Source organism: Passer domesticus, chromosome 3 (genome assembly GCF_036417665.1).
Source record: "Passer domesticus isolate bPasDom1 chromosome 3, bPasDom1.hap1, whole genome shotgun sequence".
In the NCBI taxonomy this organism is placed as follows: Eukaryota; Metazoa; Chordata; class Aves; order Passeriformes; family Passeridae; genus Passer; species Passer domesticus.
This window is the reverse complement of record NC_087476.1, coordinates 12,121,155-12,136,009: the sequence shown is the minus strand read 5'-3', so window position 1 is coordinate 12,136,009 and position 14,855 is coordinate 12,121,155.

Below are 14,855 nucleotides of genomic sequence, written 5' to 3'. Positions count from 1 at the left end.
TGCCCAGCTGAGGAGGGGAGTGACAGAGCAGCTTTGATGGGCAGCTGCCATCCAGCCAGGGTCAGTCCAACACACACTAAAAAGTAACCCAGTAATGCTGGACCTCTTCTTTGAGTGATTTATTAATCAGGATTCTCTCCTTTATTCTTTGTTTTCAAATATGTACAGGCACTTTACATTAGAAATAAAATGGGGTCCTGTTTTCATGTGTGGTTCCTGGCAGGGGAATTGGAAAGGGAGAAAGAGAAGAGGGAGATGGACATTTTATTCTGTTTCATTTTCTTCCTTATTTACAGCACGCTGAATTGCAAAGATTAATCTTGAAATTGTCAAAGTTTTTGTTTTTCCAAAGGCAAAATGGACCATTAAAATGCACATTTAGAATAAATGAACCAAGTCTCCTGCAGACCTACTGTGGACTTTAAAAATGATTAGTTTTGCTGGTGTTCTAAGCACTGACTTTCAGTTTATTGAAATGCTAATGAAATTTTGATTATAATATAAAATATATTTTTTTCCTCTATAACATTATTAATGCCATTCCAGAGACTAATGTTGCAACCAGAATGCTTCATTTTTCATTAATCCTCCAGTTCAGTGCTGAATTTACTTATAAATCTTCTCCTTTATCTAGTTTATGTCTCACAGCTCCACCGAGTTTAAATTGTATCTAAAATTTTATGGCAGCAGAAGTATATTACTGCAATTAAAATACCAGTGAAGTAACCTATAGCAGCATTTTCATTATTTTTTGCACCACGCTGCAAGACACAGGACTAAACTGAGCATGGGCCCTTCTATGATTTAACTGTGCACAGGGAGAATCTAGCCACAGTGTTTGAAGAGAAAGATCTGATAGCATTAATCAACGCAAATAGAACAAAAGCAGAATGGCTGCTGAATTCCATTAATCATGAAATTAATTTTCACAGTACCCTTTTCCCCCTTTCCTGTCACGGTTAGGCCATGTAATGAGGATTAGTTTTGTTACCATGTCTGTATTGCCTCTAGTTCTGCTCTCACTGTCAGCATCTAAGTTCCTGCCAGTCGTTCTTTAAGAAGCCTAACTACTGTTTGCCATCTATTTTTCTCTCTTACTCTCACTAAGCCAAGGAAATGTGGATGAAAGTGTGCTTTATTCCAGAAAATGGAATTTTTCAGCAGAGAAGGATGACATACTTCCCTGTGCTGGATGCTTAATTTGGGTGCACATTGTGGCTTTCAGAATTGTTACCTGCTATAAATCCTGCTGTGTAGTTGGCAATGTCAGTGCAGGTTGATAAAGGTTTTACCTGTCTTATATATCCTCAGAGTAAGCTTGGGGAAAAAATGTGGCATTTTTCTTGATATGTTTCATTGTTTTCTTCCCTCTAGAGAGATCTGACTTACTTTTCTCTGGCTTTTTTTACTTTTTCTCTGGCTGTCTTTTATTGTAGGGAAAATTGCTTGAAAACCCAAAACTATGTGGGAGATGAGAAGGACTGTGTGAGTCATGATTTGGTTACCAAGACTCTTGCATATCAACACAATGATTCACCAAACTCTTTGACCTCTTGTTCTGTGGGTGGAGTCTTTTGCCAGGCATTGATACTTGATTGTTCCCCACTCCACATTTTTCATCAAAAATCTACTTGAGATGTACGTGTGTTAGTGTTCAGGAACACATAATCACAGAATGATTATATGCAGGTGCTTTTATTGAAGATCTCTGGGTGTCAGGGATACAGACCCAAATCTGACTCCTACATGGGTTCAGCATGAACACTTGTTGTACCCTTATTGTTACGTAACTACATATTAGTTACTAAACTTAAATAGTTCTATTGTATACATTGATTTCATCCAAGCATGGATTTTTGTAATTTCCATCAAACTCCCCCAACACAGTTTCTCATGATTCTTGTTAAGATTAAACAGTAATTATATCCAATTACCAAACAATCATTGCATCTATCATATCATTTATCATAGTCATTAAATTATTATACAGGTGCAGCCTAACATTTTCCCAGGGCCTACCAGACCTGTCCCTCCCTTCTAACTCCCCTGAATATTCCAGGATTTTAGAAACATTTTATCCCTATACTATCATATGCACACACCTAAATATCCTGATGAGTTCAATCTGTTCTAGAGTTAGTCAAGCTCACTATCATGTCAGTAAAACTTGGGTAGTAAAATACAAAGAATAGCTTTACAGAGTGAGGTGTGGTTTTTCAACATCCAGTGTATCCACAATGTGTGTCAAATTCTGAATTTAAGCTTTTTCCTGTGTGTATTAATGACAGATAAATATTACCCTGATATCACTCATTTGCATGTGGTAGGCAATAGGAAGGTAAAGGATATTTGATGGAGTGAAATTTGTTGTCTGTCTTCGAAGTCCAACACTTGAAAGGCTTTTGTAATAGTAAAGAATTTAAAGCATATGTTTTTCAATTACATTAAGTCTAATATTCTACCTTTTAAACTCCTCTTGGGCAGGGCTTTTCACCTAAACCTGGCAAGTTGCAATTCACGATAATGCAAAATTCTACCAGGATTTGTATTTTTAGTAACAGAAAGAGTAATTTTCTGTTAACTTTAACTTGATATTATTTTTTCTTTTTTTCAAAGATTTTTCTTTACAAAAACTAATAAATGGTTCCACTGATGCACCAAATCTGTCCTGGAACACTCAAGATTCTTATTTTGGTTTGTAAGAAAGTATTGAAACTCCCACTGACCTGAGAGAATAGAGAGTCACTTTGCTGCTACCAGCTGTGGGATATTATTTACGTTGCTGTTATCTGGGAGAACGAGCATATTTCCAAGATTAAATGCTGAGGCATGGAGTTATTGCAGAGAGCATTATCAACTTTATTTTTAAATGAAATAAATCTTTCATTCTGTGTGTGGTGAATTACTGTGCAGCTTTTAATCTTAATTTTTATTTCAAGGTGTCTTGAATATAAGTGAGTATTCTTTTGTATTTTTCCTTTCTATTCCTCATTCCTCTGTTCTGCTGCTGTGCTGTATTCTCAATACTGACTTCTGTCTTGCTTACAGAAGCTTTTGTTCACCAACTGCATTTCATGGGACTTCATGGGTATCTGCAGCTAGGCTCACAGATGTTTGTCTTGGTGACCCAAATAGCCAAGAGATGCATGGGAAAACAAAAAAAATCCTGTTTTGGTTTGTAGTGTAGTGATGGACCTGCTTCTTACTTCCAGCACATCCTTGCAGCTGTTTTGTGCTCCATGAACAGGGCTTAGGATCCTGAAGGAACTGTGCCTCTACTTACTCTCTCAGCTTTTATGGCCTCTCTATTCCGTGACTGTATTCAGAAAACAAACCTGCCACTGGTATTTCCTGCTCATTATTGTAAATGCAAGGCACCCCCGATGAAGAGGAGAGAAAGGATGCATCTCACTCCATCTTATCAGAAGGCTAATTTATTATTTATTATACTATATTATGTTAAAGAACACTATACTATACTGAAGAATACAGGAAAGATACTTACTGAATGCTAAAAAGGTAATAATGAAAACTCGTGACTCTTCCAAGAGTCCCAACACAGCTTGGCCAATGAGTCAAAACAACTTACACCACAGTCCAATCAAGCAATCACCTTGGGTAAAACAATCTCCAAACACATTCCATGCGAGCACAACACAGGAGAAGAAAATGAGAGAAGAATTATTTTTCTTTTCTCTGAGGCCTCTCATTGCCTTTCAGCTTCCCAGGAGAAAAACCCTGGGCGAAGAAATTTGTTCAGAGAATGTGAATGCCACAGTTCATGAACAAAATTCCTGATTATCTGTAACACACATATTATTTTCCTCTCTCCTTGCTCAATCCTATCCTAAAGCATTACCCTTAAGACCATGTGAACTGAGGTTTCCCTACACAAATGTGATTCTAGAGAATATATAACTGTGTCCTTAGAATTATTCTCCATAATTTTGCTACAGTGATAGCTGCACTAGTATTGAAACCAGAGAAGAAACCTGCAAATCAAGAAAAATAAGGAAAGGAAGCAGATAAGAAAACTAATCAGGGATTAGAAGATTTTGAAGATTCTCAAAATCATGATTTCATGAAGTGGGAAATAGAGCTTAAAGAATCTGATGGAGTGTTGAAGTCTGTGAAAAAACCCAGACTGGTAGATGTTTGATAACTCGCCTAAAATCTCTTAACTCAGAATGATCAACAGTTTATTTCCAGGTTTGCAGGAGTTATATTAAAAGCCAGGTGGAGAAGATGAATTCTGAGGAGAGAAACTAAATAACATGTGGCCTTTTCTTTTGAGGGATGAAGTAGAACAAATTAATACTAAACTCAGAAACTCCCCCGAGACAACATAAAGCACATGAGTAAATAAAGAAATCTAAAGAATAGGATTGATTTCCATGGCTCTTTTTAACATGCTGAGATATGTACCCTACAGAACTTCATGGAGTTCTTCTCTCAATTAAAGCTCAAATAGTAGACTGTCAGCACCACATCATTTTATGACATATTGCTGTTGCTGTTTTTAATTGATAGATTTCTGTCAGTAAGTTAATTCCAAGAGCACTTCCTGCATGTCACTAACAAGAGTGTCAGTGTTCTGTCAACAGTGTAACTGCAGGAATGACACACACTTGTTAATTCTGGCAGCACTGCATGTGCTGGGAATATCTTGCTTGTCTGCCCAGGGAGGTGGTGGAGTCACCATCCCTGGATGTGTTTAAAAAAAGATTGGATGTGGCACTCTGTGCCATGGTTTAGATGAGGTGCTGGGGCATGGGTTGGACTCAATGATCTTAAAGATCTCCCAACCTAGTGATTCTGTGATTTGAAACATATATCATCCCATCTGGTTTCCCCAGTTAAGCAGGGATGGTATAAGACAGTGCTTTAATGACAGACTTTTAATAAAGAATTTAGAGCCTTCAACTCAGTGGTGTCAGCTGCTTAGACATTCTCTTTTTGGATGCAGTAACAGATGTGCAATGAAACAGTAGATTTCATTCTATCTGATCAATCTTTGCACAAAATATCCCTCTGCAATCTTGTTTCAGAGATGCAATGATGGAAACACCCTCATCATTTTAATCCCCAATCTCTTTGGTGCATGAAAAAGGATGATTTACAAAATAAAGTGGAGAGCCATCGCAAGAAATATCTGCAGGGGAACACATTCTCTTACACAAGCTGCCTCTCAGGTCCTTTGCTGTGCAACAGATTGTGCTACTCATCTGAGAAAGCAACACACAATGGCACCCTGGGTGATTATGAGATCCACACGATCAATTTCTCATTGCTTCAATGCCTGTTCATTGCCAACACTTTTGACAATGAAATGTACCAATTCACCAAGTTTCTTATTATACTCTTCTCAGAAATGGAAAGAAATAATACCTTCAGTTTGAGACAAACTGGCTTTCAGTTAATGCTTTCATTTCCTTACTAGGAGGAATTAAATGTTGTACTTAAGGATGAGCTTGTGGAGCTGCATCTGCACCTTGTGGAAGCAGACTAGCAATATATGATATTTAGTCATACTTTGTAATTTTAGGGTTATATGAATTATTCCAGGGTCCCTCTCATCCCTGTGAGAGAGAAAGGAAGCTGCTGTAGGTCCATGTTCTGTCTGCCCCAGTGAGCCTGAGCATGTCTTCCCTGCTGGTGCATTTGCACACACTCACACACACACGGCCAAGCACACGGAGCAGCATGGAGAGGTGGCAGCAGCCACACAAGCACCCACAGCACTCACTCTGGCATGGAGATCAGAGATGGCCTCGCCTGTTCCTTCTTCCAGGACAGGTGGGATTGCAGTCAGGGTGTATACACACCCTCACTCTGGATTCACAAACACATCTTGAGTCTTAACACACGTTTGAAATCCATCCAATATCCCTGGCTCACTCCCATACACAGACTGCAGCCTTAGGTATTTCCCTTTATGGATCTCCTCCTACCTAACACTGGTCTAATCTGAAGTCCAAGAGCAAGTTTCACCCAGAGGCTCAGGGAGTTACCCAAACAGAAAATAGAATCTGTTTAATATGAAGTTACAACAGGCTGTGGTAATCAATCATTTGATTTACCAGGCTTATGTCTACTTTTCCTTTTGATTCCACTTTTTTCTTGCTGACCCATCTTGGTCTGTCTCTTCCCCTACTTTTGTTCCTGCCTCTAAATGCTTCACATGTTCTTACAGTCCTCTTGTAGGCAACCTATAGTTTTATACCATCTTCAAATTCTCTCTGTTCTTCCTCAAAACTCTCTTCTGCCTTCATCTCAAAATAAGTACTGTACTCCTTTGGAAAACCATCCCCCCTTGGTTTGTATCGTATTCCAGGAAGACAATCTTTCCTAGAGTTGTTTTGGCAGGTGGGACAAGGGATAATGATCTAATTATTTGTCTTTGACAATCTTAAGGTATCTGATTTGGTGTGCTCCATGTTCACTTACCAGGTTACTTGCTGGGTGCCTTGGCCTTCTGTTGTTCCTTGGATGCTTGCTGAGTCTTTGTTTCCACTGTGTTTAGCTTTTTGAACATAACCTAGTAAGAGCAGGGGGTCTCATCTGTCATCACAAAAATACATTTAAATATAAAATATATAAGTTTTATTAGGAGGAACAAAAACAAGCTGTTATTCACATGAGGAACATTCTTTTTACCACTTTTCATGCCCAATTTTCCAATAATTGTATGTCTTAAAATGTTGAGGACATTTTGAAAATCTTGTCCATGTAAAAATGTCTGTCAATGTAGAAAGGTAGTGTAATAATCACAGCTTTAATTTACAGTCTATTCAAAATCTTCAGAAATTGTAAAGCTCATGCATTTTCAATTTTGAGTTTAATTCATGTTACTTTTATTTATCAATACAATCTCCTATATGAATAACTTCTTTTATAATTAAAATTAACATTAAATGCATTTATCTCTGGAAAATACTTATATCTCCTTTGTATCAGAGAAGCTAGAATGATAGAATAAGAATTAATTTCTTCAAAAAGTTAAAAAAATAAAATTGCTCATGCGTCTTATAAAATTTTTCATAAGTCTGATGAAATACAATAAAAATGCAAGACTGTGACTGCATAATTTCAACATGAAAGGGTGGAATAATGTATGAATTTAGACAGTCAAGCAGAAGATAGCAGCACAAATGACTGCCATATATCAAAACAGTCTTCTCATGACTGCTGTACATCCTCTTGAAGCTCTCTTTTCCTTACACACTAATTATGCAATAACAGCAAAATTTGGTTACTATGGAAAGGCAGTCTTATTTTATCTTGCAAGCCTGACAAATCAATCAACTTGTTTTTAAGAGTCTTAATTCAAAAATCCTTCAGCACTTCTCTTTTTTAATTTATGCAGTGCTTCAGGATTCAGAGACGGAAAAAAAGACTGCAGTGCAATCCCCAGTGAATAACTGATATGCTCACATGCATTTAGGTCAATGAATGCTTTTTAGAATTTATGCTGGTGTAAAAAATACTGACTAAATTTAGCTGAATCATCACTTCATTCACTATTCCTTTTTATTCTTACATCAGACATAAATGAACACAGGCATTTTAAATGTGGTTTTCTTATTTTCTTAGATGTATTTTTTGAATTTCATGCTTAATATTTTTGTCTGATATATCTGTTCTAGCTTCCACTGGATAAGTACAGTCTTCAGAGGCCAAGGGGAAAAAGCCCCAAAGGGTTATAGCAACATTTTTGTTAAAAATAAAATATATCATCTGCAAGGTGATATATGAATACTGCTCTATACCCTTATGTTCAGTGTCAGACTGTAATGGCAGAATTCAGTTCCAAATTAAAATGTCTAAATTTAGTTGAATGCAGTTTGTTCTTCTGACAAGAAGAAAATTCATTATAGAAAAGTTTCTGGTCAGACTGCATTCATTTGTTCTTGGTATCTTAAACTGTATAAAAATAATGGACTTCAAAATATTTGGGGTTCACCATCAAATTAGTGTTTGGGAAACTAGATTCACAACATTGTCTTGAATTTTTCAGCTGTCATTTTATACCCCCATATCCATAATTTATATTCACAAAACCATTTTCAGCTACCATTCAATCCTAGAAGCAGCAGAAGCTCTCCAGTTTCCATAATTTTACATAAAAGTCATATAAACTATTTTCTCTTCATGGTGGGCATTAGCTTCATGCCCACCTCTTCAAAGTTACAAACATCAGTATATTTTCTTCCCAAATCTGCTGACAGCCTCAGTGAAGAAAGGTTCTTAGAGCTTCCACACCTAACAGTCTCTACACACATTACTGGAATGAAGGTGATATATTTTGTCCAATACACTCAGTGATTAAAAGCATGTCAGTGGTGCTGCTTCATTCCTGTCTTGAGCCTGCTGGGACTCAAACCCCCATCTCACGTTTCTGAAAGAAGATGAATCCCTGTTCCCTCTTGCAACATTAGAGAAGGTGCTTAAATCTTAGTACTGTAGTTACTAAATCTCTTTTGAATCCATTGAAATTGTTCCCTATTTTCAGTGCTGGAAATTGTTCTTAGATGACTCTCCCCTTAGAGTTTCTGTGAATCACTGAGGTTTTGCAGTAGTCACTATTGCACAGCATATCTTCTTGTATCTGCCCACAGTTTTGTTTTGTAGATAGATAAATTAAATAGCTCAGTTTGTATCAGCATTATGTCCAAGAAATGAAATACTGAAAAAGTCATTTAGTACCATGTTGCCTCTTGAGAGCAGTGCAACATTATTCTCTACTGACCTCCTCACAGTATATTTCCACTAATAAACTATATGTTCTTTTGTTATACCTGTAAAATTGATTCATTCCAATATACCTAACTATCCTTTAATGAAAAGTATTCTGAATAGTATTTACATATATAGAACTGAAGGATTAAAACCAAAAGAATGTACTAATTTAAATTCTCATGCTAGTTAAGAAAAAAAAAACCAAAACCACTGCTAATGGACTACATATATTTCTGTGCATATCTTTGGAGTATGCCTGTGGTTTTATACAAAGGATGCAAAGGAACATTTTTCCAAATGAAATAGTTTAAAATCTTCATAGATCAATTATTTATATAGCTTGAGTTTTTTCAGCTTTTTTTCCCCTCTTGCAACACAAAACATGGTAGGATTAAAATAAATAAAAAAAAAGAGCAACTGCTGTATTCAGAAGCAGTCTCTCAAGCCCAAAAGAAGTTTTCATTTATGTCATAATGTAAAAGAGAAAGTGTTTAAATCACTCAGTGTATGAATGACAGATTGGTGACCTTTGCAATGTACCAGTGGTTCCACATTTATTAAACTAAGACTAAATTAATCAAATACATCTCAAACAAATCTGAAGGGGATTAGTGTTACTTGTAAAATATTTATAATTTTCTTTAATCAGCATTCAAGAAATAGATGAATTGTTCCATTTGAGAAAATGTATTCAATGACTGGTGAAACTCATTCTGGAAAAGAGCATGTTGACTGATGGGATGGAAGGGAAATATTGGTTATCTATTATTTTACAGTCATCACTCCCATAATAGTTCTTAAAATTCAGAAGGGAAGTGAATAATGTTTTTGACCCTTCCTTGTCACAAATGTACATAGAAAGAAAATTAAGTGTTCCTAATTATGGCTCCTGACTTGTCTTGAGTATATATTGCAAATACAGATGAATTTGTAAAGGCACATGGAGATTGAAAAGATTACTCCTACAAGCTTAACATTTGAGTTATGAGAGTTGAAACATTCCAAAAAAAGATATCTCCTTCAGATCCATACAAATTCAGTCTGAAGGGCTGGACTGATATCACAGAAAATCTCAATAGAGAGCTTGATTCAGCTTCCACTGAAATATGTCTGAATGCCTCAGCTACACTGAGGATCTTAATTACAGCTGGCTTTGGCTTTGCTAATGAAAAACAAATATAGAAAAGCTATAGATTAAATTAAAACAGAACCTGTTAATTTTATAAAATAAAGATAGAATAATTTTGGTTGGAAAAAAGCCTGTAAGACCAGTGAGTCCAACAGTTTACCTACCACTGCCACATCTACCACTAAACCATGTCCCCAGGTGCCACATAGAACCATAGAATTGTTAAGGTTGGAGAACATCTCTAAGGTCATCAAGCCTAACTGTCAATCCAGCATCAACACCATGTTCACCATTTAACCATGTCCCTAAGTGCCAAATCAACACATTTTTTGAACACTCCCAGGGACTCAATAATTTCTCTGGGTAGGCTGTTCCAAGGCTTCGCCACCCTTGGAATGAAGACATATTTCCCAAAATCTAATTGAAACCTCCCCTGGTGCAATTTGTGGCCATTTCCTCTCATGCTGTCACTTGCTACATGGGAGAATAGGCTGACCCCTATCTCATACAACCTCCTTCTCTTCCTGGTCAAGCAGCACCTACTTTGTTTGGCTTAGTTCTTATGCACAAACACTCAACTCTATTCTTCAACACCTTTAAGCTCTAGGTGATGAAAACACTCCCTAATTTTCTCCCACAATCCCTCTCCACCTTGATACCCCTTTTGAAGAGTTTATAGCCATCCATAGCAGCAGTGCAGTTGTGCAAGCTAAGACCTAATTTTACATTATTATGGAATTTAGTTGCCTAAAGATAGGTATTCAGTGGGATTTAACCTCCCAGTGTTCTGAAGGATTTCTCCAGGCACCTCTGGCACTCCCTTGTCTGACAGGAGTGTTGCATTCACTCTTTAGATACCTATCTTAAAATGAATTAAATCAACCCCAAGAGTAAGAATAATTTAATATACCTCTGGACATTTAAATATAAAACAACTAGTCTAACCTGCTCACCTAGACAGTAATTGGTAGCGAAACAGGTAGACCAGGTGAGAGACTCATGTCATATGAAGATGTGTATTTTAGAAGTGTGAGAAGAATTCCCTTTCTCCAAGGACTATTAAGGGAAGTAAAATCCCTAAATTAGACAAAATTTAGATAGTTAATTTTATGTGAGATCAGTCCTCCCTGGGAGACCCATAAATGAGTAGTCTATTTGAAGCTACTACTGTAATTTATTTTGATTAAATCTCTGTACTCCCCAGTGGTCTAGTTAGGATCTGGCACTCTCGTTGCTGTGTCCCAGTTTGGTTCCTGGTCAGGGAAGTCCTTTGTGAGACCAATGTGTGTGGGACATGAGGAACATGCAATGAGATTCTTCATATTCTACATTTGTCTCAGAAATGTAGTCCCTTTTTACCAACATTTACACTATACTGTCTCTGTGCAGATTAATAAATTCTCATCAACTACTATATCCTGTCCCTTAACAGATAAATACTATTCCCCACTTCCATGAGCTTCCACCCCTCCCCTAGATGTTTATAAGGCTTGGACCCTATCTGTCAAGGCAGGTGATCAGCCCAGAAGACAGAACATGTTCAGTTGTTGGGTGCAAACCCCAGCTTGGCTTGAGTTCACTTGCCCAGTTCCTTGGAAGCTCACTCTGCATTTATTCAAGTTGTTCCTGTTACATTATTTTCTACAACATGGCACCCACATCACAGACTATTTTTCCCCAAGCTTAAATTTCTTAGAGGCACAAACCTCCCAGTCTTTCTGCATTAGTCACCAAGTACACATGGGTCCTTGAGATAAGGCACAGTGTCTAATGATAAACCAGTATTTAACAATCAGCTAGGTGTGCTGTTATTTTTCCTATCATCCTATTTTCCTTTGTCTGTTTCTTTGGCTTGTAAAATTAACATTTGGAAGACAAACTGATCATTCCCTCTTTTTCTGTTTGTACTTCATGCCTCCTTGGTAGATGACTTGCAGGCAAGAACAATTTACAATAAAAGAATTAAATATCAGTTTTCATGCTTCAGCAGTTTCTATTCCACATTCTAAAGCAAACTATGTCAAGATGAATCACAGAATTATAAATTCACAGAACATGCTGAGTTAGAAGGGAACCATCAGGATCACCAAGTCCAACCCCTGGCTCTGTGCAGACACCCCAAGAGTCACACAATGTGCCTGAGAGCCTTGTCCAAGCACTTTCTGAACTCTGTCAGCTTTGGTATGTAACAGCGTCCCTTAGGAGCCTGTGCCCAGCTACCCTTTGGGGGAAGAACATATTTTAATATCCAACTTTCCAACCTAAACCTCCCCTGGCTCAGCTTCCTGCCATTTTCTTGAGTTCTGTGCCTGGTCAGGAGAGTGAAGAGATCAGTGTCTGCCCCTCCCTTCTGCTTGTGAGGGTGTTGAAGGCTGCAGTGAGGTCTCCCCTCAGTCTCCTTCAGGCTGAACAGACCAAATGCCCTCAGCTGCTCCTCATATGGCTTCCCCTCAAGGTCCCTCACCATCCTTGTGAACCTCATCTGGGCAGTCTATAATGGCTTAATATATTTTTTAAATTATGGTTGCCAAAACTGCACCTGGTTCTCAAGGAGACAGCCTTGAGGGGGACAGAGCCTTATGTTATGAGACTGGGGCTTGAACAATTCTGTGACACTGTGTAGCCTCTCTGTACTGATGTGGGCCTCAAATTTTTTTTTCTTTTTTTTTTTTTTCTTTTGTTCCTGAATCCTGAGGCCTAGGATGAAACCCAAAAACACCATCCCAACCAACATTCCTCTGTTTTTGTGAAAGAATCATTAATAGTGTTGAAACTTTGCTGAAGACATAGTGTCATAATTTAGTTGGTCCTTCCCATCATTAGTTTATGCTTTTCTCTGTTATCCTCAGTGGCTTATTTGTGACTGGAATAAATGGAGCCATCTCTCTCTTCAGCATTCTGTTTTCTCACCAGTGAATGTCATTGCTCCAAATTTGTCACCAGCACAAGGCAAAAAATCTATTTTGCTATTCTTTTGTGCAATCCTCAGTGTTTGATAGAGGTATGTATTCGTAGTTCAGTTCTTGTTGCCATATTTTATTTATTGCCATATTTTTAAAAACTTCAGACTTAAGAAGAAAATCAATTTTCTGTTGTTTCTCCCATTCAGGAGAATTCTGTTCCATTTCAGTTCAATCATGACGCAGTGGTAGAGATAATTTATATAATTAAACTGACCTGAACAAAGATTTACTTGCTAATAGTTTGTTAACTTTATTTCAGGTTCATCAGTACTTGTCATTCATTCCTGCAAGCTTTGCTCCAGCATCTGTTTTCGTTTAACTTCTCTAAGAGGATTATTATTATTATTATTATTTTAGATTTGAAACCTTTCATGATTAGTCATTGGAAATTTCTTTCTTTTTAGGATTTTGTGTATATACTGCATATAGCAACTAAGGGAGGAGATACCCTGTCCACAAATCTTTGGCCTTTTATTGTCACTCCAAATCCCATAGATTCTCTTATGTGAGTCAGTCTAACACTGGTCTCAGCAGCAAGATTGCACTTGTTATTACTGCTCATCTTCTATTTCAGGCCAGGGTACAATTTATCTGGAAAATGTTTGTATGCCATTCATGGAATAACACATACAACATGTGAGTACTCTGCTGGTGTTTATATTAATAATAAAAAAAAATAAACCTGTACTTCCTTCTCTAGTTGCTCACTATCCTGCCATAAAATGTTCTGGTGAGTAGCATCAAAGCATCAAAGTGCTGGTAATGATGACTAGCAACTTACTCCCAAGCTTTCTATATGATTCAAAATACATGATCTTCCCATTTTGAGAGTTCATTTTAATTTTTATTTCTTGTCTTTGGATTCTTCCACTGTAGACAATGATCTGTCAGCAAAGTTCTGCTATAACAGCAATTGCAGTTTGGCAAGTATTTTACTTCAGCAGTAAGACATTTAAAACCACTGTAGTTCCCACTTTCTCTTCCTTTCAAACATTTTTTCAGAAATGGTGTATACAGACATATTTTGGTCACCTTTATAAATTTGTTGTGCTTATTGATAAGAAGTTAATTCAACTTCTGAGTAGGATTTGCAGTTACCTTTGTAATGCATCACTCTTTGCAGATAAATAGATTTGGGAAGCAATGGGAAGATTATCCTGATCTTTTCAGAATCCCTTGAAAAAAAATACCCGTTTTATGCATTAATCACAAGTGCAAGCATACTGTCCTATTCCTTTTAGTGGCAATGATCATTTGCTTTGCCAGCTATGAAGGTTTTTGATGTTTCTGTTACTTTTAATATTAACTTTGTAGGCTGCATCATTTGCTTCATTAATTTGGTGACTTCATTTCCTCTCACTATCATATTTGCTGTTTGTGCACTGAGAGATTCTATTTTTCCATTTTTTGTCTCCTTAGTAACTTTTCACATGCCTGAGTTATGTTTTCTAGAAGTATTGTATTTATTTTGTAGGTTTTCAAACTTTTTCTCTCTGTTTAATATTTGCCTAATGACTTGGTAATCTTACATTACTTCTTTTCTTCCTAATATCATGGCAATGTAAATTTTAAAATTTTTATTCCTGGGACATATGGTGTAATTATGCTGTGTGCTATCAAAAATTGCAACTGTATGTCACTCACTTCATGTAACTGTGCATCTTTTGACTGTCAGATCCATCTTCTCCAGTCTCAGTAGGTTCCTTGTTTACCACCTTTCTCTTGGATTGCCTATTTTACATTTTGTTCAGCACATTTTTGAGAGTCCCTGCAAGAATGGTTATCTAATTTTTGTAATATAAATAAGCATTTTATAAAACTGCAATGTGTAAAGTTAATTATTGTATTTTATGGGATCTTTGTATTATTCAGAGCTTATGCATTAGGTTAATAAGAAATCAAATGTAATGGCTAGGCCATTTCTCTAGTTTATTAAAACAAACAAAGCATATAAAATGTTTTTTACAGCAGCAGTCTATTTTAATTTACTATCTAGAAGCTGGCTTTTTCTTTAACATTTGAAT